General features: G+C 47.2%; 1 protein-coding gene and 1 long non-coding RNA gene across 4 annotated transcripts in view; one reads left to right on the top strand and one right to left on the bottom strand.

The window, feature by feature from the left end:
• Window positions 1-2082, bottom strand: part of wdr27 (WD repeat domain 27) — a 775220-nt gene extending 773138 nt beyond the window's left edge. The window contains exon 1 of one of the 3 annotated variants that reach the window (XM_072513118.1): window positions 1969-2082. The gene's annotated coding sequence lies outside the window, so the exon portion shown is untranslated. The remainder of the gene's footprint in view (window positions 1-1968) is intronic. The other 2 variants (XM_072513130.1, XM_072513116.1) reach the window with 2 other exon arrangements.
• LOC140427664 (uncharacterized) lies at window positions 1829-11754 on the top strand. Its single transcript, XR_011948585.1, has 2 exons — window positions 1829-1946; window positions 11592-11754. It is a non-coding gene; the product is annotated as an uncharacterized lncRNA (long non-coding RNA).
• The last annotated feature ends 11371 nt before the right edge of the window (window positions 11755-23125 follow it).

The raw sequence follows: 23125 nt of genomic DNA, 5'->3' as shown, positions 1-23125 counted from the left end.
CATCCCTGTAGCCACATGTTTAATTGCTCTCTCTCCCTATTCCTCATCTCATTATCACGTGGCACGGGCAACAACCCAGAATTAACTCTGTTTGGTCTCGTTCTGAGCTTCCATCCTAGCTCCCTGAAAGCCTGCCTGACATCCTTGTCCCCTTTCCTACCTATGTCGTTAGTGCCAATGTGGACCACGACTGAGGCCCGTACCCCTTGGCTTACCCCTGGTACGTCCCCCCCCCCCCCCCCCCAACAAGTATCCAAAGCGGTATACTTGTTACTCAGGGGAACGACCGCAGGGGATCCCTGCACTGACTGCTTCCTCCCAGTCCCTCTTACAGTTACCCATCTCTCTCCAATCTTCGGTGTAACTAATTCCCTGAAGCTGCTATCTATGACCCCCTCTGCCTCCCGAATGATCCGAAGTTCATCCAACTCCAGCTCCAGTTCCCTAACTCGGTCTTGGAGGAGCTGGAGATGGGTGCACTTCCTGCAGGTAAAATCAGCAGGGACACTAACGGCATCCCGCACCTCAAACATCCTGCAGGAGGAACATTGCACTACCTTCCCTGCCATCCCTCTAACTTCCAACCAAGTTCTGGTTAATAAATAAAAAAAATTTAAATAATATAATATGGCACTTATCTCACACAATGGGTCTTATTATTAGGTTAGAGGAGGAGGGCGGGTATCATCAGGGCGTGCAGATATAAACTACATTTTTGTTGGTTCAGGAGACAGCACGCCATGGCATTGCTCCAGGGGGGGTCCCACGGCTCATGTGGGTCGAGTAAATCGTTGGGCACCCTGACCCCCCCCAAACCCCCCCTGATGGCCCAACCCCCCCGACTCCCCCACCACCCCCCCTGATGCCCCAACCCCGCTAGATGCCCCCAAACCCCCCTAGATGCCCCCACCACCGTCCCTGATGCCCCAGACCCCCCACTTCCCCCCCTCATGCTGGGGGGGGGGTGCCTGGGGGCACCCTCATGGCGCGGCTCATCGGGGCTCGGCCATCTCTTCCTCTTTCTTCTCCTCCGGGTCCTCTGTGCGCGGATCGCGGCATTAATGACGCAGCGCCGCGTCATTCGGGCGTCGCGCGGTGACGATGCGGCTTTCGCAACACCCCCCCCCCCCCCCCCCCCCGAGTTTCTCGCGGCCCCGATCTCAGACCGTTTTCGGGCCCTGAATCGGTCAGGATCGGGGCCGTTTCGCGCCGTCCTGAACCTCGACGGCGTTCACGACGGCGTGGGCACGTAGTCGCGTGAGCGGAGAATCGCCCCCAGGGTGTGCCGTGTGAGGGGACAGGGTGTGGTTGGTGGGGAGTGTGGGGGACAGGGTGTGGTTGGTGGGGAGTGTGGGGGACAGGGTGTGGTTGGTGGGGGTGAATGTAGGGGGCGGGGGGGGTGAGTGTAGGGGGCAAGGTGTGGTGGAGGGGTTGAGTGTGGTGGGGGGTGAGTGTGGGAGGAGACATGGTGGGGAGGGGACAGGGTGTGGTGGGGGGCTGGGTGTAGTGAGGGTGGGGGGTGTGGTGAGGGTGTGGGGGGGGATGAGGGGGTGGGTGAGGAGGGGAGGGGGGGTGAGGAGGGGCAGGTGAGAGCACGCTCTGCTGCATGTGTCTGGCACCGCGCACGCATGCGTGAACTTCGGGTGCGCGTGACGGTGCGCGCGGGCTGGCGGTTGGGAGGGCGCGCGCGGGCTGGCGGTTGGGGGGGCGCGCGCGGGCTGGCGGTTGGGGGGGCGCGCGCGGGCTGGCGGTTGGGGGGGCGCGCGCGGGCTGGCGGTTGGGGGGGCGCGCGCGGGCTGCCGGTTGGGGGGGCGCGCGCGGACTGGCGATTGGGGGGCGCGCGGGCGGTGCAGCCGCCCATTGGGAGGAGAGGGGGCTTCATCCCGCTGCCTCCTCGGAGCTACCGCTTCTCGCCGTCCCGAAGCTCATGCCGTGAGTCAGAAAAGGTAAACAAAATAACGTCCGTACGTTTGGTGAGGACCGCGGCCGCCCCCTCAGCGTCTTCCCCGCTCGCGGTCTCCCATGGCAGCGGCGCCGGCGGACGGATCATCCCGAGGATCAGAAAGGGCAGCGAAAGGCGGAGATTGACAAACTCAAAACCGTGCAGGCTGAAGGTGGCAGAGGGAACTGCGGCACCGAATGAGGCCGCTCTGCCCATCCGGCCTGTGCTGAAAGCTGCCTCGGCCAGGGCAGAACTTCGAACATTTTCCAGCCAAACTTGGAATTTTTAAAAGTCAAATTGTATGTTTGAGGCAATCCACGTCCACAGGTTGATCATTGCTAGGTGGTGCAGTGGTTAGCACTGCTGCCTCACAGCACCGAGGTCCTGGGTTCAATCCCGGCCCTGGGTCACTGTCCGTGTGGAGTTTGCACATTCTCCCCGTGTCTGCGTGGGTCTCACCCCCACAACCCAAAAGATGTGCAGGGTAGGTGATAAGTTGCCCCTTAATTGGAAAAACTTTTTTTTTAAAGGTTAACCATTGATAAATCAGGTGGTCCAACAGCAGTGTGCTCTCCCAAACCAACATGACCAATATCGAGGCGCTAATCACTCAGAACCAGCTCCGCTGGGTGGTACATGTTGTTTTGTCTGCCTGACACGAAGCCCGAAGCAACTGCTCAGTGGCTGTAGTCGACTCCCGTGAGGACAGCGGAAACACTGTGGGGAAATCCTCAAAGCATCGCTGAAGAGGTCAAAGAGGAGTGGTGGGGCATCGATAGGGGGCCAGCGATAGGTGGAGATAGACAAAGATGTCGAGGACAGAAGACAAAAGGAATGTAAATGGGGGTGATTAAGCCTAAGGACAAAGATGTAAACTGAAGACTGACCTGTGACCTCCAGGCAAGGCAGTCTGCAGGAAGCTATTTGCATTTCAAACCAGCAGATTCCAGAAAGATTTGGGATTGCTGGGATTTGCCAATAGTCTATGCTAATTGGTTCTGATTTCTCTGGAATGTATCTTTCCCATTGGGGCTGATTTTTCCTATCAGTTTTGTTTTTGAGATCAGAGCTGGAAGCAGCTACTCCGATTCTCTCCCTCACATGTTTAAACCTCTCTGAAAATCTCGTGTGGGGCTTTTGTTCCTTTCTCAGAAAGATTGTGGGTCATTCTGGTGACACTAGAAACCAATTAAGTTTAATACCCAGGCTGGAGCTACGCTGAGGTGAGTCATGGAGTCTTAAGAATTAAGAGGCTGTTCCAGTGGAAATCATACTGTCTGGGAGCACTGACTGAATGCTGCTGCCAGGAGAACATCCTTAATAGTACACAAGTGGCTTTGATCACTCAGCATTCAGGGAGGACAGCCTGCTGCCGAGACTTCAACACCGGAAGCAAGGACTCTCATCTCTCTTTTGCAATTAACCCCTTATTCAACTCCTTCTCCCTCCTCTGTGTTTGTTTGTCCTGTGTGTGTTTGGTAGAAGGTGGGACGGTAAAAAGGGGGGGTAGTAGGGCGGCAAGGTGGTGCAGGGGTTAGCACTGCTGCCTACGGCACTGAGTACCCGGGTTCGATCCTGGCCCCGGATTACTGTCGGTGTGGAGTTTGCACATTCTCCTCGTGTCTGTGTGGGTTTCACCCCCACAAGCCAAAGATGTGCAGGTTAGGTGGATTGGCCACGCCAAATTGCCCCTTAATTGGAAAAAAGAATAATTGGGTACACTAAATTTACTTATTAAAAATGGGGGCGTAATAGGTTAGCTGACAGTTATTCCATTGTAATTACTGCATATTTCAGCTTTCTTTTTGTTATAAACAGTTATTGTGTTCAACTTAATCCTGGTGACTATTATTTGGTATATGGAGGTATATCGAGTTAGGTCACAGATCAGCCATGATCTCAATAAATGGCGGGACTAAATTGAGGGGCTGAAACGCGTACTCCTATTTCTATGTTAGAACATAGAACAGTACAGCACAGAACAGGCCCTTCGGCCCTCGATGTTGTGCCGAGCATTGTCCGAAACCAAGATCAAGCTATCCCGCTCCCTGTCATTCTCGTGTGCTCCATGTGCCGATCCAATAACCGCTTGAAAGTTCCTCAAGTATCCAACTCCACTATCACAGCAGGTAGTCCATTCCACACCTTAACCACTCTCTGAGTAAAGAACCTACCTCAGACATTCCTCCTATATCTCCCACCCTGAATCTTATAGTTATGCCCCCTTGTAACAGCTACATCCACCCGAGGAAATAGTCTCTGAACGTCCACTCTATCTATCCCCCTCATTATCTTATAAACCTCTAATAAGTCGCCTCTCATCCTCCTCCGCTCCAAAGAGAAAAGCCCTAGCTCCCTCAACCTTTCCTCATAAGACCTATCCTGCAAACCAGGCAGCATCCTGGTAAATCTCCTTTGCACCCTTCCCAATGCTTCCACTCCTTCCTATAATGAGGTGACCAGAACTGCAGACAATACTCCAAATGTGGTCTCACCAGGGTCATGTATAGTTGCAGCATAACCCTGCGGCTCTTAAACTCAAGCCCCCTGTTAATAAACGCTAACACACTATAAGCCTTCTTCATGGCTCTATCCACTTGAGTGGCAACCTTCAGAGATCTGTGGACATGAACCCCAAGTCCTCTCTGTTCCTCCACATTCCTCAGAACCCTGCCGTTGACCCTGTAATCCGCATTCAAATTTTTTCTACCAAAATGAATCACCTCGCACATGTTCTATATATTATTGAGCACTCCATAAGACCATAAGACATAGGAGCAGAATTAGGCCACTCAGCCCATCGCGTCTGCTCCGCCATTCAATAATGGCTGATATTTTTCTCATCCCCATTCTCCTGCCTTCTCCCCATAACCCCTGATCCCCTTATTAATGAAAAACCCATCTATCTCTAGACAGTCAGTGATTTGACCTCCACAGCCTTCTGCGGCAAAGAGTTCCACAGATTCACCACCCTCTGGCTGAAGAAATTCCTCCTCATCTCTGTTTTAAAGGATCGTCCCTTTAGTCTGAGATTGTCTCCTCTGGTTCTAGTTTTTCCTACAAGTGGAAACATCCTCTCCACGTCCACTCTATCCAGGCCCCGCAGTATCCTGTAGGTTTCAAAAAGATCCTCACTCATCCTTCTAAACTGCAGCGAGTACAGACCCAGAATCCTCAAATGCTCCTCATACGACAAGCTCTTCATTGCAGGGATCATTCTTGTGAACTCCCTCTGGACCCTTTCCAAGGCCAGCACATCAAAGGCCAAGAAGTTTGAGAATTTCACACAAATTATTGGTTAATTCACTTGTGTTGTGACTCCTAGGCCTATGGGGCTGGAATCGACTGCACCCTAACCCAGGGTGTTATAACAATATACAATGAAAGGAATGGCAGATGAAACCGTTTTTGCTGGTTGAGGGATAGATATTTGACAGGATACTGGAAGAACTCTCTTTCTCTTCATTAATAAGTTCCATGGGATATTTTAATATACACCTGTGATAGCAGACCAGATCATAATTTAAAGTCTAATGTGACAGAAGGCAACCCCCCCCCCGCAGTTTCCCGACAGTGGCATGGATGAATAATGTAAATGCCATTAATTTAGCCAGCATCAGAAGATCCCGACAGCGAGCCGCCTCTATCACGGGGAACCTGCCGCCATGGGGAGGCAGGAGAATTCCATCCTAGGGGAAGGAGTAGGCCACCCCCCCAGCATTCTCTGCCATTCAATAAGATAATGGCTTATCTGATTGTAGCGTCACTGCCACTATCCTGCCAGCCCCCCAATACCCTTTGACTCCCATGTTACTCAAGAATCCCTCAACCTCTACCTTAAAAATATTCAATGACTGCCTTCCAACTTTTATTTTCAATCATTACATTTAATTTATATATTTATGTTTGTATTCTTTTATTATATAATTGATGTATTCAGAAGCAAGAATGCTTCCACTGAGTCAGTAATTACACTAATTGGCCAGAACAAAATGAGCAAAAGTGCAAAAGTAAGGCACCCAAATTCTCTAATAAATACAGGCATGCTTAAGTAATTCACTTTCTTTGCAGTAAAGTGAATTTTATTTTCTTAAATGGGAAAATATGTATTTGGAAATTATATATTTTATCAGACACTGCGTGTTAATCAATTTGCGTGCGTAAGGGAGCGTTGGATGCAAAACAAAACAAGCCTACTTTAGTTTCTGGAGTAGGAATGGACAGCATGCCAAATAAAAGGAACACTTTGAGATTACCATGAATCTCTTCAAGCTGCCAAGAACACAATTAGTCACCAACTCATTTTTCATTCTACGTGATTTAAAAAACACTGCAACTTTTCTGAGAATTTCTTAAAGATTTCATGCCAGGTTTTTGGGGGTCATTAATATTCCAAGTACTGTCAGTGTGAAAGAATTCCTTTGACACCTGCATAAAATATTTATGATCTCAGGATTAGGACAGACCAGATTTCAGTCTTTATAGTATTTTGAAAAAAGAGACATGCCATTTATGTTTTTCATCTTGCACACATCAGGACAGAAGAAAGAATACCAAATATAAAATGGAACAATAATTTATGCTGCATAAGAAAAGGGGTACAGATTGGTTGGCATGTAGATTCCGATTGGTTGAGACATTGTCATGCCGAATGCATCAGGGAACTATTATGACCCATACTTGTGTTCATTCAAAAAAGGTGCAATGTCTGGACATATTCCTTTTGCCTGGTCCCTGCACACAAATATATGTAGTTTCTGGTAAGTATTGAGCCATATTGCTCGCTCAATTGATAGTCTTAGATTTGTTGTTAGTGTAATTCATAGCACATTTGAGATTGTTCAGTAAATGTTGTCCAATAACGGAATCACATGTAATAGTAGACATCATGTTCTGAGTTTTTCAGTGTTACAAAATGATCAAACAGGCATAAGCCTCCACAAAATACATGTTAATCGGCATAAAATATAAAAGAAAAATTGCAAATACTGATTACCTGCCAGGGCCTTAAATGGACCCAGAAGCCTAACCATCTTTGTAACTGTCTAGATCAATACAATGCCTAAAAGAACAGGGTAGAAACTGAGTACTCTGCTGACTGTCTCACCTGCTGACCTCTCAATGTCACTTCATCTACAAGGTCTCATCAGAGTTGTGATGGAATGCGCACCACTCACGAGGCAGGTACAAACTTAATTTACTCAAGTAGCTCGACAACATCCAGAACAGAGCAACTGTGAGACTGGCACCTTGCCGGCACTGGGACTAACTGCCAGGCAACCTATAAAGGAGAAAACAGGCCATGAAGTAAAATTGGTTAAAATTGCAATTGATTTAACACAAAAAATGCATGCCTCAATTGTAAAACGGCAGCAAAATGATGAAGAAGAATATTGAATGTGGCACGAGAAGTGAAGAATAATAATAGAAATAATGAATAGAAGCAACATGTCTGCATTATTCCAACGTTCCATGCATCAAATTTTAAGCAGACTAGAAGGAGTCCAGTGCTATTTAGTTACTCTAAAAAATGAAGAAGAGCATCTTCAAAGTTTAGATGGTAGAAAGTTCGAAGATCATGGACTACAATTACAGAAGGATAAGTGTGAATTCTACAAGTCTATTCAATACCTGGAACACATCATTGATGCAAAGAGAGTGTACAAATTATCTTCAAAAGTAAAAGCCATAAATGGCATTTTTACCTCAAAACGTAAGTCAACTTTGTTCATTTTGGGGATAATTATGGAAGGTCTTTCATAATCTAGCAACTACTCTCAAGCCTTTACACAACTTAATTGTGTCAAAACAGGAAATGGAAATAATAATCTTTATTAGTGTCTCAAGTAGGCTTACATTAACACTGCAATGAAGTTACTGTGAAAATCCACTAGTTTCCACTCCCCGTGCCTGTTTGGGTACACTGAGGGAGAATTCAGAATGTCCAACTCACCTAAATGCACGTCTTTCAGGACTTGTGGGAGGAAACACAAGCAGACACAGGGAGAATATGCAGACTCCGCACAGACAGTGACCCAAGCCAGAAATCAAAACCGGGTCCCTGGCGCTGTGAAGCAACTGCTCCTTTGATGGTTGGATCAGTGTGAGAAAGCCTTCGTACAAGTTAAAGAGGCACTAATAAAGTCAAATGTCCTGACACACTTTAGTCCAAAGTTACCCTTGCAACTGTCTAGTGACACATCACTTATGGGGTGGGAGCAGTGGTTTCTTACATAATGCCCAATGGAGAAGAGAAGCATTTGCATCAAGACCCTTGAACAAAGCAGAAATGAATGATGCACAGATAGAGAAGGGAGCTCTTGGGCATCATTTTCAGAATCAAACATTTTGGCCAATACCTAGATAGAAGGAAATTTACTTTACTAACGGATCATTGAGCACTGCCAACAATACTTGGGCTACACACCAGTATTCCATCTCTAGCAGCAAGCCAGATGTAGAGCTGTTGTCAGCACATACATACATGATAAAATATCAATCAAATCTCCATGGGAATGCTGATGGACTCTGGATTTTCTTGATCTAACGAGTCGTCAATGAATAGTTTGGTAATTTCTTTGTCAAAGAAGTCAATAACACTCTTGTAACCGCAGGACAAGTATACTAGAAATAATCCACTACTGTCAGAAGTTATGGACATGGTATTTCATGGTGAGACCATGGGAGCAAACTTGGGAGTTAAAGCCATATGTTACCCAAAGACTCAAATTATCCAGACAGGCTGATTCTCTCCTCTGGGGAATGAGGATCATCATTCCACCATTGTTCAGGAAACCTCAAAATCATAGAATCCCTCCAGTGCAGAAGGAAGCCATTGGCCCATCAAGTCTGCACTGCCCCTTGCTCCAATAGAGCACCCTACCTAGGCTCAATTCCCCATCCCATTCCAGTAACCCCACCTAACGTTTGGGCAATATCATCATGACCAATTCACCAAACCTGCACACCTTTGGACTACATGTCCTAAACCAACTTTGTGAACGCCATTGTGGGATAGTAAGGATGAAGGAGAAAGCCAGAAGCTATTTTTGGTGGCCAGGCTTGGTAGCGAAATCGAGGAGAAGACGGGAATGTGTTCAGCTTGTGCAAAGGTTCGAAACCTGGCACCACTAGCACCATTAAAGACATGGGAATAGCCAGTAGGGCCATGGCAAATACTTCATATAGATTATGTCAGGCCATTCGAAGGAGGAATATGGGAGACATGCACTCAAAATGGCCTGAAGTCACCACTATGAAGACTACGTTCTCGGAGGGAACAATAGAAAGACCGAGTGAAATTTTTGCAAGATTCGGTTATGCTGAACAACTTGTTAATGACTATGTGCCATAGTTCACTTTGCAAGAATTCACAAATTATCAGGGGCAGCATGGTGGTGCAGTAGTTAGAGGGACAGGTAGTATTGAGGAAGCAAGGGGGCTGCAAAAGGATTTTGACAAGCGAGAGTGGGCAATGAAGTGGCAAATGAAATACAATGTGGAAAAGTGTGAGGTTATGCACTTTGGAAGGAGGAATTAAGGCATAGACTATTTTCTAAGTGGGGGAATGCTCAGGAAATCAGAAGCACAAAGGGACTTGGGAGTCCTTGGTCACGATTCTCATAAGGTTAATGTGCAGGTTCATTCGGCAGTTAAGAAGGCAAATGCAATGTTAGTATTCATGTCGAGAGGGCTAGAATACGTGAGCAGGGATGTACTTCTGAAGCTGTATAAGGCTCTGGTCAGAAACCATTTGGAGTATTGTGAGCAGTTTTGGACCCCGTATCTAAGGAAGGATGTGCTGGCCTTGGAAAGGGTCCAGAGGAGGTTCACAAGAATGATCCCTGCAATGAAGAACTTGTCGCATGAGGAACGGTTGGGGACTCTGGGTTTGTACTCGTTGGAGTTTAGAAGGATGAGGGGGGACCTTATTGAAACTTACAAGATACTATGAGGCCTGGATAGAGTGAATGTGGAGAGGATGTTTCCACTTGTAGGAAAAACTAGAACTAGAGGACACCATCTCAGACTAAAGGGACGATCCTTTAAAACAGAGATGAGGAGGAATTTCTTCAGCCAGAGGGTGGTGAATCTGTGGAACTCTTTGCTGCAGAAGGCTGTGGAGGCCAAATCACTGAGTGTCTTTAAGACAGAGATAGATAGGTTCTTGCTTAATAAGGGGATCAGGGATTATGGGGAGAAGGCAGGAGAATGGGGATGAGAAAATATCAGCCATGATTGAATGGCGGAGCAGACCCGATGTGCCGAGTGGCCTAATTCTGCTCCTATGTCTTATGGTCTTAGCACTGCTGCCTCATGGCGCCGAGGTCCCAGGTTTGATCCCGGCTCTGGGTCACTATCCATGTGGAGTTTGCACATTCTCCCCGAGTCTGCGTGGGTTTCACCTCCACAACCCAAAGATGTGCAGGGTAGGTGGATTGGCCACGCTAAATTGCCCCTTAATTGGAAAAAATGAATTGGACACTCTAGATTTAAAAGAAATGAATTCACAAATTATCTCAAGGAGAACAGAATCCAACACACCCAATCTACTATTTATCATCCTGCCACAAATAGGATGGCTGAAAGGTTTGTTCAGACAATGAAACATTCATTGAAGGTAACTAGTGAGAAAGGATCATTGTCTCAACGACTAAACCAACTCCTGATGACATACAGGAATACAACACATTGACAACTCAAAGTTTTCCATCTTTACTCATGGTAAAACGTCAGTTACGTACAGCGCTTAATTTGCTGAAGCCATCTAAGACGAGAGAAATTATTGAGAGGAAGCAGCAAAGTCAGGTTTTGCAACATGAAAACAGGGCTAAATGCCTTGTTTTTGAGAAAGGTTGGGAAGTATTTGCAAGGAACTATATCACCAGTAAGAAGTGGATAGCTGCCATCGTTTTGGCACAGACCGAACTGGCCTCCGACTCCGTTCAAACTCGGGATGATGTAGTTTGTCAGAGACAGAGTCACCCGAGGGTCTGAACAAACTGCTGAGTGATGACCTAGACATTCCTGAGAACCTGACAATACCAGAAAAAACTGGAAGTTAGCAGCCAGGAAGAGCACACTTCAATGCCATGTCAACCTCCAAACACTACGTCGACTCTGGTTGAGACAACACCATCCAAACACCCATCCAGGGTGGACAGTTAGAGGCTTTTCCAAGGATGGAAGTGTCAATTACAAAGGGCCACAGCTTCAAGGTGAGAGGGGGGAAGTTTAAGGGAGATGTGTGGGATACGTTTTTCACGCAGAGAGTGGTGGGTGCCTGGAACACGCTGCCAGAGGATATGGTGAAAGCAGGCACTTTGCCAACAGTTAAGACGCATTTGGATGGATACATGAATAGGGAGGGAATAGAGGGATACGGACCGAGTAAGGTTTTTTTTAGTTAGGGCATCATGATCGGCATAGGCTTGGCGGGCCGAAGGGCCTGTTCCTGTGCTGTACTTTTCTTTGTTCTTAAACCATAAACAGAGGTTTCAGTCAACGTGAAAAAGAAGATGCCTGAGGATCGTCAACAACCACACAGAAATCGACATTCTTCGAAACGTCTAACTTATTGACTGTTGTGTTCATTAATTGTTCATACTTTAAATTTTGTTTGTTAATATTAGGTTACGTTTCATTGCAGGAACCTCTAATGTAAAGGGGGAGGAAAATTGTGTGTATTCACGTCAAACAAGATCACTTGAAGAGTCCAATCACGTGACTTATGGACGACATCATCAGCATTTTGCACGGGCAAATGGGCAGTCTATCCTTACAGCCTGTAGAATAAACACATTTCTATTAAAGCTCTTGCTTGTTTGTACCTTTGTGGTCTTCAATCCTATCCTTTAGAAATACCACAACCACCACGTGCAAGTTTTCTTCCAACCACCCACCATCCTGCCTTGGAATTATATTGCCGTTATTTAACTGTTGCTGTGTCAAACTCCTGAGATTTCCTCCTAACAGCACTGTGGGTGTACCTACACCACATGTACTCCAGCGGTACAAGAAGGCAGTTCACCAGCACCTTCTCTAGGGCAATTAGTGATGGGCAATAAATGCTGGCCTAACTAGTGATGCCAACATCCCACGAATGAATTTTTACAAACTGTCAGCTAGACCAGATTTCCTTCACGAACAGATATTTGTGAATCAGATGGGTAATAGTCACGATCAGTATGGCTGTTTGCAGAGTGGTATTATAACTGGGTCCAGAGACCCAGAGTGCTCTAGGGACCTGGGTTCAAATCCTGCCACAGCAGATGGTAAAATTTGAATTCAATAAAAGTCTGGAATTAAAAGTCTCATCATGTCAATGAATTGATTGTTGTAAATCTGCTATTCTTACCTTGTGACTCCAGTTGACTCTTAAATGACCTAGCAAGCCACTGAGTGGTGCCCTCACCCCCATGAGTGAATTATATACCAGTTTTATATTCCATGATTTGTTAACTGTCTTAGCGGGATGTGAACAGATCTGAGTCTCTGGAGCACTAGTCCAACAATATTATTATTGCTATTACAGTACCCATGATACTTCTCGAGTAAAAGTAACATTGGAACCATTGGAGCCTGCTTGATCATTCAATGTGAGCATGGTTCATCTTCTCACTTAATGCCACATTCCCGTGCTCGCCCCATATCCCTTGGAGCCTTTAGAATCTAGAAATCCAACTTATTTCCTTTGGTTTAGCACAGCGGGCTAAACAGCTGGCTTGTAATGCAGAACCAGGCCAGCGGCGTGGGTTCAATTCCCGTACCGGCCTCCCCGAACAGGCGCCAGAATATGGTGACTAGGGGTTTTTCACATTAACTTCATTGAAGCCTACTTGTGACAATAAGTGATTATTATTATTAAATATATTCAGTGACTTGACCTCCATAGTCTTCCGAGGTAGAGAATTCCACAGGTTTACCAGCCTCCGAGTGAATAGGTTTCTCCTGATCTCAGTCCCAAATGACCTACCCCATTTCCTCAGACTGTCTCTTGTTCTAGATCCCCACCCCAGCCAGAGGAAACTGCATTCAGTCTGTCCAGCCCTGTCAGAATATTATGTTTCAATTAGATAGTCTCTTATTCTTCTAAATTCCAGTGAATTTAGTCCAAAGATGTGAAGGTTAGGTGGATTGGCCAAGCTAAATTGCCCTTAGTGTCCAAAAAGGTTAGGAGGGGTTATTGGGTTACGGGGATAGGGTGGAAATGAGGGAATAAATGGGTCGGAATGGCCTCCTTCTGCACTGTATGTTCTATGAATACATGCCCAGGAATACACGCCCTGTCATCCCAGGAATCAGTCTGGTGAACTTTCACTGCACTCCCTCCATGGCAAGTATATCCTTTATTAGATCAAGAAACCAAAACAATACTCCATGTATGGTCTCACTGAAACTCTGTACGGCTGCAGTAAGACATTTCTCCTTACTCAACTCATCTTGCAATGAAGGCCAACATACTATTTGCCTTCCTAACTGCTTGCTGTACCTTCATGCTTGCTTTCAGTGACTGGTGTACAAGAATACCAGATCCCTTTGTACGTCAACATTTCCCAATCTATCACCATTTAAATAATACTCTACCATTCTATTTCTTCGTCCGAATTGGATAATTTCACATTTATTCCTGTTATACTGCATCTGCCATTATTTGGCGACTCACTCAACTTGTCGAAATCACCTCTTAACATCCTCCTCACCAGTCACATTTATACCAAGTTTCATGTTGTCATCAAACTTGGAAATATTACATTTGATTTCCTCATAGAATCCCTACAGTGCAGAAGTGCCATTCAGCCCATCAGGTCTGCACTGACCTACCAAAGAGCACCCCACCTCGGCCCACCCCCTCCATCCATCCCTGTAATCCCACAACCCCAGGGCACTGAGGGGCAATTTAGCATGGCCAGTCCATCTACCCTGCACATCTTTTGACAGAGGGAGGAAACCCACGCAGACACGGGGAGAACGTGCAAACTCCACACAGTCACCCAAGGTCCCTGGCGGTGTGAGACAGCAGTGCTAACCGCCGTGCCGCCCATCTAAATCATTGCTGTATATTGTGAAGAGATTGAGCCCAAGCACTGATCCTTGTGGGACCCCATTCGTCATTGCCTGCCACCTGGAAAAAGACCCATTTATTCCTGCACTCTGTTTCTTGGCTGCTAACCAATTCTCAATCCCTGCCATGTGCTTTAATTTTGCACACTAACCTCATCTGTGGGACTTTATCAAAAGCTTTCTGAAAATCCCAGAAAACTCTAAACGAGTGAGTTTGACATCCACTGTGGATAAATTTATTGAAACTCTTGTTACAGATAAGGTCATGGGGCCTTAGGATGGAAGTTAAACTGCAAATGATAACCAATATGGTTGTTGGAGATGGACCATTAGCACCTTCTCCTGGTGGCTAAGGGTGAGCAATAAATACTGTTCTTGAAGACATCACCCTTGCCTCACAAACAAATGAAGACGAGTAATGTGTGCTCTGTCCAAGGGTAAGCACATGAAACATCAAACCTGCATTATTTTCCTTTTCAGGTTCTAACTGCCTTGCTGTGTATTTTCAGCATTTTCTGTTTTATATGCGTGAGGAACTGTGAGATCTAGAAACACCAATGGGGTAGAATTCGATTTTGTGTAATGTAAAACAGGTGACCGCGATTAACTTCAATGGAAATAAAAATGAAGAGAGCTGCAGAACAGGATACTGACTCACTGTCACCTGTTTTACAGCACAAAGTCAGCATCTATCCCTATGACTATGTGTCTGGAATTCTTATTGTAACTGCAAAATTTCATATTAAAGATATTTCTCGCCCTCGTCCACCCCCCCCCCCCCCCCCCCGAAAAATCCTGTAATATTGCCTAGTTAATAAGTTGCTAATTATAGGAAACGTGCAACTCAAATATTGTCACGGTACCTTATACACTTCTATAATATCTCAGCATAATTGGGAATATTATATTGCAGCATATGGATGATGCAAGACGAACTGCGACATTTATCCAGAAAACAGATGTCAACAATTTTCAACACTTAATCAGGAATCCTTCCATCTTGAATAGAGTTTCAGAGGATGATGTCAAAAGGAACACGACACCTTGAAAACTGACAGAAAATATAAATTCAGCTTAAATCAACATTAGGAACTGTGCCTTACTCTGCGAAAGTACAGACAGGGCAATCACCAGTAATTGTTTCTGACTGTATTTAATGGAGTTTCCAAAGGGTAATTGGGACAAAAATATATTGACTTTTCCAAAGAATATTAATAGTATATCATTCGTTAAACATTGGGTAAAAATGTGTTATTTGTTGCCTTTTGGAATCAGTTGTATAAGCATCCTGTTAATACTGGACATCAGTGGTAACAGTTAATGATAATTGCACACTTAAGCAGACAAAGGCATATTTCTGCACTTAAAGTTTCCAAATCTGAAATGGTGAAGTAAGATGAAATACTTTCTTAAATGTCAACCCTGAGTAATAGTTATTATGTCTCTAAGTTTGGCAGACAATATATTTAATATCCTCATTACGATCAATTCAAACTGATGTTGGATTAAATACTGAACTCAGTAATTACATTTGGCAACACAATCTAAAAAAATACACATCTATAATATGACATGTACACATGAAGGGATATGTGTGTATAGATTCAAAGGTTTCCCATCCAAAGAATACATACAAACATACTTCAAGGGTTTGAACACACTGCATACATAGAAACATCAATAGGTTTAGCAGTTCTACTTTTCCCAGTGTAATCACAAACAGCACATCCTTAACTGATGATGATCTCCTAATGTGATTAACTTTTGACGAGCATCCAAATTCCAACAGTTTTTTAAAAATCTATTGTATGAGCAATTCTTTTTAGGTTTAAATTAGGTCAATGTGAATGTGCATGCATGAAAGTAAGCAATAAAGATGCCAAATTTTAAATCTTTACAGCGGAGTTACTGACTGCCGGTTAAAGTGTTTCTCCGGAGAAACATGTCAGTAGATCCCCTTCTACAAGCAATCACAATGTGATAGAATGGATGAACAGACGACACCTAAATTTTGCTGCATTGAGATATTTGATTGTAAATTCATTGTGTTACAGGCGACACAATGATTAGCAATGAATATGGTAACTAGCTTCTCGTCCAATGGTTCCATTTCCAAGAGCTCTCTGTCTCCAGAATCCACAGCTTTGGTCAATTCTTGCGAAACCTGATAGCGTGCTTTTAAGACTTGGAGTGGTTCTCTTTGGGGAAGAGAATAATTAGCATTATCTGTCATCATTTGTTACAAGTGTATCTCCTGTCAACCCCTCATGAGAGATTGCAGCAACCACTCATGAGATCTGGATGTTCTGAGTGCTCAAAGATGCAAACTCGTTTCACAGAAAGAAAATAGAACAAGAATCAATGACCGTGGGATCGAAAACAGAGTAGGATATTTAACCTCTTCAATACGTCATCATTCAATATATGAGCAATACATCAGTTCTGCGCTGTTGATCACAGCATTTGACCAAGTCAATGAGGCCTGTCGAACGAAACAGATTGGTTTTGTATCATCTCATCTGTCCACTCACAGAGGATCCACCTTAATAATAATAATCTTTATTAGTGTCACAACTAGGCTTGCATTAACACTGCAATGAAGTTACTGTGAAAAGCCCCCAGTCACCACACACTAGCGCCTGTTCGGGTACACAGAGGGAGAATTCAGAATGTCTAATTCACCTAACAAGCACGTCTTTTGGGAGGAAACCAAAACACCCGGAGGAAACCCACGCAGACACGGGGAGAACATGCATAACAGTGTTGTCCAATAGGAATTGCAGACTAGCTACAGCTGTGACTAGGCAAAAACCCGTTCCGGCCACATGCACTGATTTTAGTAGAAAAAGCCTTTCAAACACTCTGACAACACAGGTAAATGTACTTCCCCATTGTACATTAGCCAAACATCTAACACTAAGTAATAACCAAACAAGTAAGCACTCAAACTGATCAAAACAATAGCCGCACTGCTTTCCATCTTGGTAGCTTATATGGAAACATGCAAGAAAAAGCAAAATACTGCAGATGCTGGAAATATGAAATGAAACAGAAAATGCGAGGAAAATTCAGCAGATCTGGCAGCATCTCTGAAGAGAGAAACAGAGTTAATGTTTCAAGTCCAATATGGTGAAGAGTCATATTAACTCTGTTTCTCTCACCACAGGTGCTGCCAGACCTGCTGAGTTTTCCCAGTATTTTTAAGTATGAATATGGTAATGACATGCTCAATTATGTTGTTAATTACTCATCTTTTATCAACATTTATTACTCATAAAACACAATTAATCACATCCAGATTCTTATTAATTACATGTAATGTAAACTATGTCAAAGAACAAAGAATTGTACAGCACAGGAACAGGCCCTTCGGCCCACCAAGCCCGTGCCGACCATGCTACCCGACTAAACTACAATCTTCTACACTTCCTGGGTCCGTATCCTTCTATTCCCATCCTATTCATGTATTTGTCAAGATGCCCCTTAAATGTCACTATCGTCCCTGCTTCCACCACCTCCTCCGGTAGCGAGTTCCAGGCACCCACTACCCTCTGCGTAAAAAACTTGCCTCGTACATCTACTCTAAACCTTGCCCCTCTCACCTTAAACCTATGCCCCCTAGTAATTGACCCCTCTACCCTGGGGAAAAGCCTCTGATTACCCACTCTGTCTATGCCCCTCATAATTTTGTAGACCTCTATCAGGTCGCCCCTCAACCTCCGTTGTTCCAGTGAGAACAAACCGAGTTCATTCAACCGCTCCTCATAGCTAATGCCCTCCAGACCAGGCAACATTCTGGTAAATCTCTTCTGCACCCTCTCTAAATCCTCCACATCCTTCTGGTAGTGTGGCAACCAGAATTGAACACTATACTCCAAGTGTGGCCTAACTAAGTGTAGCGCAACAATTACTCACTCAAGTCGAGAAGAGATTAAATCAATCGAAGCTTTATTAAACAAGACTTGTTCCCCAGCAGCTCAGTTACAGAATGCGGCTGCTGGGAGAACTTGAGCTCTTATACTCCGCCTTCAGGGCGGAGCCTGCAGGCGGCAGATCCAACCAGGACCCGGGACCTGTCAGCCAATAGCCTCTCGGCTTCACAGAACCCGCCGGGGTGGCGATCCGCATGGTGGTAGGCGTTTACAAGGCTGGTCCTGGAACAAATTTCGTACAGTGGCTATGCATTTAGCCCAACAGTTAACTATGTACAGGTTGTCAGAGTTATTTACAAGTTTTTTTTTGTGTCACGCGGATTCCACGAGTCGAGCGGGTGCCCTGGTCATCCTTATCGATCACCTCAGCTCCGATGGTGGTGCAGGTGCTGGCTCGGGCACTGTCGTCTCTGGGAGTGTTGCGCTGTTCGTCCCTGTTTCCTTACTCCTGGGCGGGCATGGGAAGAGGACCGATCCACCCGGTAAGGGAGCGGTCGTGGGGTGCGCCGGTGGCAGGGAGGGGGTGATCGGTGTTGGGAGTGTGTGTGTGTTTCCGGCGGGCGCCAGGTCCCGTAGGGAGACCGTGTCCTGTCGGCCGTCGGGGTACGCCACGTAGGCGTACTGAGGGTTTGCGTGGAGAAGGTGAACCCTCTCGACCAACGGGTCCGATTTGTGTGCCTGCACATGCTTTCAGAGCAAGATGGGTCCTGGGGCTGCCAGCCAGGTTGGCAGCGACGTTCCGGAGGAGGACTTCCTAGGGAAGACAAGGAGGCGCTCGTGAGGCGTTTGGTTAGTGGTGGTACACAGCAGCGACCGGATGGAGTGGAGGGCATCCGGGAGGACTTCCTGCCACCGGGAAACTGGGAGATTTCTGGACTGTAGGGCCAGTAGGACGGTCTTCCAGACCGTACCGTTCTCCCTCTCTACCTGACCGTTTCCCCGGGGGTTGTAGCTGGTCGTCCTGCTCGAGGCAATGCCCTTGCTGAGCAGGAACTGACGCAGCTCGTCGCTCATGTAGGAGGACCCCCTGTCGCTATGGATGTACGCGGGGAAACCGAACAGTGTAAAGATGGTGCCGAGGGCTTTAATAACTGTGGCCGCGGTCATGTCGGGGCAGGGGATGGCGAAGGGGAAACGGGAGTACTTGTCCACCACGTTCAGGAAGTATACGTTGCGGTCGGTGGAGGGGAGGGGGCCTTTGAAATCCGAACTGAGGCGTTCAAAGGGACGGGAAGCCTTTATCAGGTGCGCTCTATCTGGCCTGAAAAAGTGCGGTTTGCACTCTGTGCAGATTTGGCAGTTCCTGGTGGCTGTACGGACCTCCTCAACAGAGTAGGGGAGGTTGCGGGACTTCACGAAATGGTAGAATCGAGTGACCCCGGGTGGCAGAGGTCCTCGTGGAGGGCTTGGAGGCGGTCTACTTGTGCGTTGGCACATGTGCCGCGGGATAGGGCATCGGACGGCTCGTTCAGCTTTCCGGGACGATACAAGATCTCATAGTTATAGGTGGAAAGCTCAATCCTCCACCTCAAGATCTTGTCATTCTTGATCTTGCCCCGCTGTGCATTATCGAACATGAAGGCTACCGACCGTTGGTCAGTGAGGAGAGTGAATCTCCTGCCGGCCAGGTAATGCCTCCAATGTCGCACAGCTTCCACTATGGCTTGGGCTTCCTTTTCCACTGAGGAGTGGCGGATTTCTGAGGCGTGGAGGGTCCGGGAGAAAAAGACCACTGGTCTGCCCGCTTGGTTGAGAGTGGCCGCCAGAGCTACATCGGATGCGTCGTTCTCGACCTGGAAGAGGAGGGACTCGTCGATGGCGTGCATCGTGGCATTTACGATATCCGCTTTGATGCGGCTAAAGGCCTGGCACGGCCAGCAGGACCACGACATCAACCTCTGAAAATCTCTCCAGACCGCTAAAATCCTTAACTTAACGTATAATAAGGATAAATGTGTATTTAGCACCGACCGGCTAGCCATTCTCGGCTACGTAGTGCGAAATGGAGTTATAGGCCCGGCCAATGAAGGCAAGCATGCCGTATGCCTCCTTGACTACCTTCTCCACCTGTGTTGCCCCTTTCAATGACCTGTGGACCTGTACACCTAGATCTCTCTGACTGTCAATACTCTTGAGGGTTCTACCATTCACTGTATATTCCCTACCTGCATTAGACCTTCCAAAATGCATTACCTCACATTTGTCCGGATTAAACTCCATCTGCCATCTCTCATGTAGCTAATGTTTGGGGGGGGCGCTGCCAGCAGGACCAGAGAATCCTACCGCCAAAATGATAAATGTGTAGTCAGAATGCACACAAAACCTGGTTATATATCATACCTACAGGTGAACAGGTGGAGGAGGTTGCTTTTTTGCTCTTCCTGGAAATAATGCATCAAGCAAGAGACAGGAAAAACAGCTAACCTAAAGATAAACGAACCTCAGAAATATTGGCCCAGATCTTCTGGCCTCCGGATAGTTGTACCCCGGAAATTTGCAAGGGGACCCCTCAGGTGTGCCAATGCAAGGACTCCCTGGGAATTGCCCAGGAAGTCTCAACTTCCAATAGGCAATCACCCTGATTCCTGAAATCCTCCAAAAAGTCTTCAACTCTTGAGTTAGACTGGGCAACTTTGGACGGTTCTGACTCACCAGAATAGTTACTCAGGAAATGTTAGACAGGAAAAAACCATGTCTAATTTCTGGGGAACTATACAACAGATAGCAACACTCCTGACCCCTCCCCAACTCTCCAATACGATCCATCCCCCCAACCCTCTGACTTCTCCCCAAATCAACCTGACCTGACCTCACTAGCTTGCCACACTACCACCCTACCCAGCTGACCCCACCCACCCTGGTACCCCATCCAACTGACACACTACACATCCTGCCACTGACCACCCAGCCATCCTACCCATCCTGCCACCTACTACCCTCCCCAGCTGGCACCTTGCCACCTATCAATTTACCCACCCTGACACCTACCACCCAGTCACCTTATCAGGGCAGCACGGTAGCATTGTGGATAGCACAATTGCTTCACAGCTCCAGGGTCCCAGGTTCGATTCCGGTTTGGGTCACTGTCTGTGCGGAGTCTGCACATCCTCCCCGTGTGTGCGTGGGTTTCCTCCGGGTGCTCCGGTTTCCTCCCACAGTCCAAAGATGTGCGGGTTAGGTGGATTGGCCATGATAAATTGCCCTTAGTGTCCAAAATTGCCCTTAGTGTTGGGTGGGGTTACTGGGTTATGGGGATAGGGTGGAGATGTTGACCTTGGGTAGGGTGCTCTTTCCAAGAGCCGGTGCAGACTCGATGGGCTGAATGGCCTCCTTCTGCACTGTAAATTCAATGATCTATGATTACCCACTCTCACCCTACCTACCCTGTCACCCATCACCTTACCACTTACCGCCCAGCCACACAGTGAAAAGCTACTTAAATGTTCCAAAGCCTTTCACTGTGTTGCCGAATGAAGACTTACCATGAAAAGGAAAAAAGGGGCATGACTTCACTTCCAAGAATGAACCTGTTGTACGAAGAAGGACTCAGAGAACAGGCTTGCTCCACATTTTGAAGAGGCCCATTTCAGAAGTTCAGACAAGAAGTGCGAAGCTTCCGCGCTGTGTAAGAAAATAGGAGCAGAGTGGCTATTAAACGTTGAAGTGGCTATTAAACGTTGATTGTCACCCCTTGGAAGATTCGGCCCATTATTTAAAACATTACCAATAATGTTATAAATACAAAGTTTTATAAGGTAATTAGTTTCTGGACTGTTTAGGAACATAGGAAGAGGAGTAGGTCATTCAACCCATCGGGCCACTCAATACCATCATCGCTCATCATCCACATCAATGTCTTTCCCACACTATCCCCACATCTCTTTATTGGTATTTAGAAATCTGCCAATCTCTACTTTAAACATGCTCAATGACCAAGCTTCTACAGCTCTCGGAGATAGAGAATTCCAAAGATTTGCAACCCTCGGAGTAAAGAAAGTTTTCTTCATCTCAGTCCTCAGTGGCTTCCCTTTTATTTTGCCATTGTGTCCACTGGTTCTCGACTCCCCAATCAGGGGAAACATCTTACCTGCATCTACCCAGTCTACCCCTTTAATTCAAGGTAATATAGAGTAGTGAAGAGGGTCATGTGGGATGTAAAGAATAACTGTGGCATAGGGGGCTGGATTCTCCAGTGCCAAAATCGCGGCCGTCACCGGGGCAGAGAATCCAATTTGACGCTGTAAACGGGCCCGGCGCCGGTTCGCCGATTCACCAGGCACCGAAAACCAACGTCACCGCGCCGCCGGGGGGGGGGGGCCATGCCAGAGGCCTGCCCAGCAATCCTCTGCTGCCGACCGGCCGAGTTCCCGACGGCGTGGAACTAACCACCTATTGCCGGTCAGGATGCTGGCGTGGCGACTGCGGACTCCGTCCACGGCCGCCCTGGTCAGGGGCGGGCGAATTGGAGTCGAGGAGGGGGCCTTATAGGCGGCCGGCAATTAAAGGCACGGGGTTTGAGGCTCGAGCGCGCGGCCGATCGGGGAGTTTATTTTTTTTTTGTCTGGCTCCACGGTTCGAGTCCGCCATGGAGCACGTCGCTGGAGGTCGCCACCGTGCACATGCGCGGCCTCTGACCCGGAAGTGTGGTGGCTCATGTCTGCAGCAAAGGCTGCGAGATACACTCTGCGTCCCTGCTAGCCTAGGGCTATGAATTCGTCTACATTTTTTCAAGGAATTTTGGGATTAAAACTCCACCGTTTTTACGCCGGTGTGGGGACATAGTCTCATTTTGGGAGAATCCAGTCCAGGGTCTCTGATTGTGCTAAAAGTTAATAGGAGATATGGGGCGGGATTCTCCGACCCCCTGCCTGGTCGGAGAATCGCCGGGAGTGGGGGGGGGGGGGGGGGGGGGGGGGGGGTGGCGTGAATCCCGCCCTGCCGTTCTGATGCCGGCTGCCGAAATCTCCGGCGTCGGTTTTTGGGCGGGGGGGGGGGGGGGATCGCGTTGGCAGTGCCCCCCCCCCCCCGTTGATTCTCCGCGCCCCGATGGGCCGAGCGGCGGCCCGTTTTCGGCCAGTCCCGTCGGCGTGGATTAGACAAGGTCCATACTGGCGAGACCTGGCTTTGAGGACAGCTTGCGGAGTCCTTGGGGGGGGCACGGGGGATTCAGCCCCGGGGTGCCCCACGG

This window comes from Scyliorhinus torazame, chromosome 1 (assembly GCF_047496885.1).
Source record: "Scyliorhinus torazame isolate Kashiwa2021f chromosome 1, sScyTor2.1, whole genome shotgun sequence".
Classification (NCBI taxonomy): domain Eukaryota; kingdom Metazoa; phylum Chordata; class Chondrichthyes; order Carcharhiniformes; family Scyliorhinidae; genus Scyliorhinus; species Scyliorhinus torazame.
This window is presented reverse-complemented; position numbering and strand designations above follow the sequence as displayed.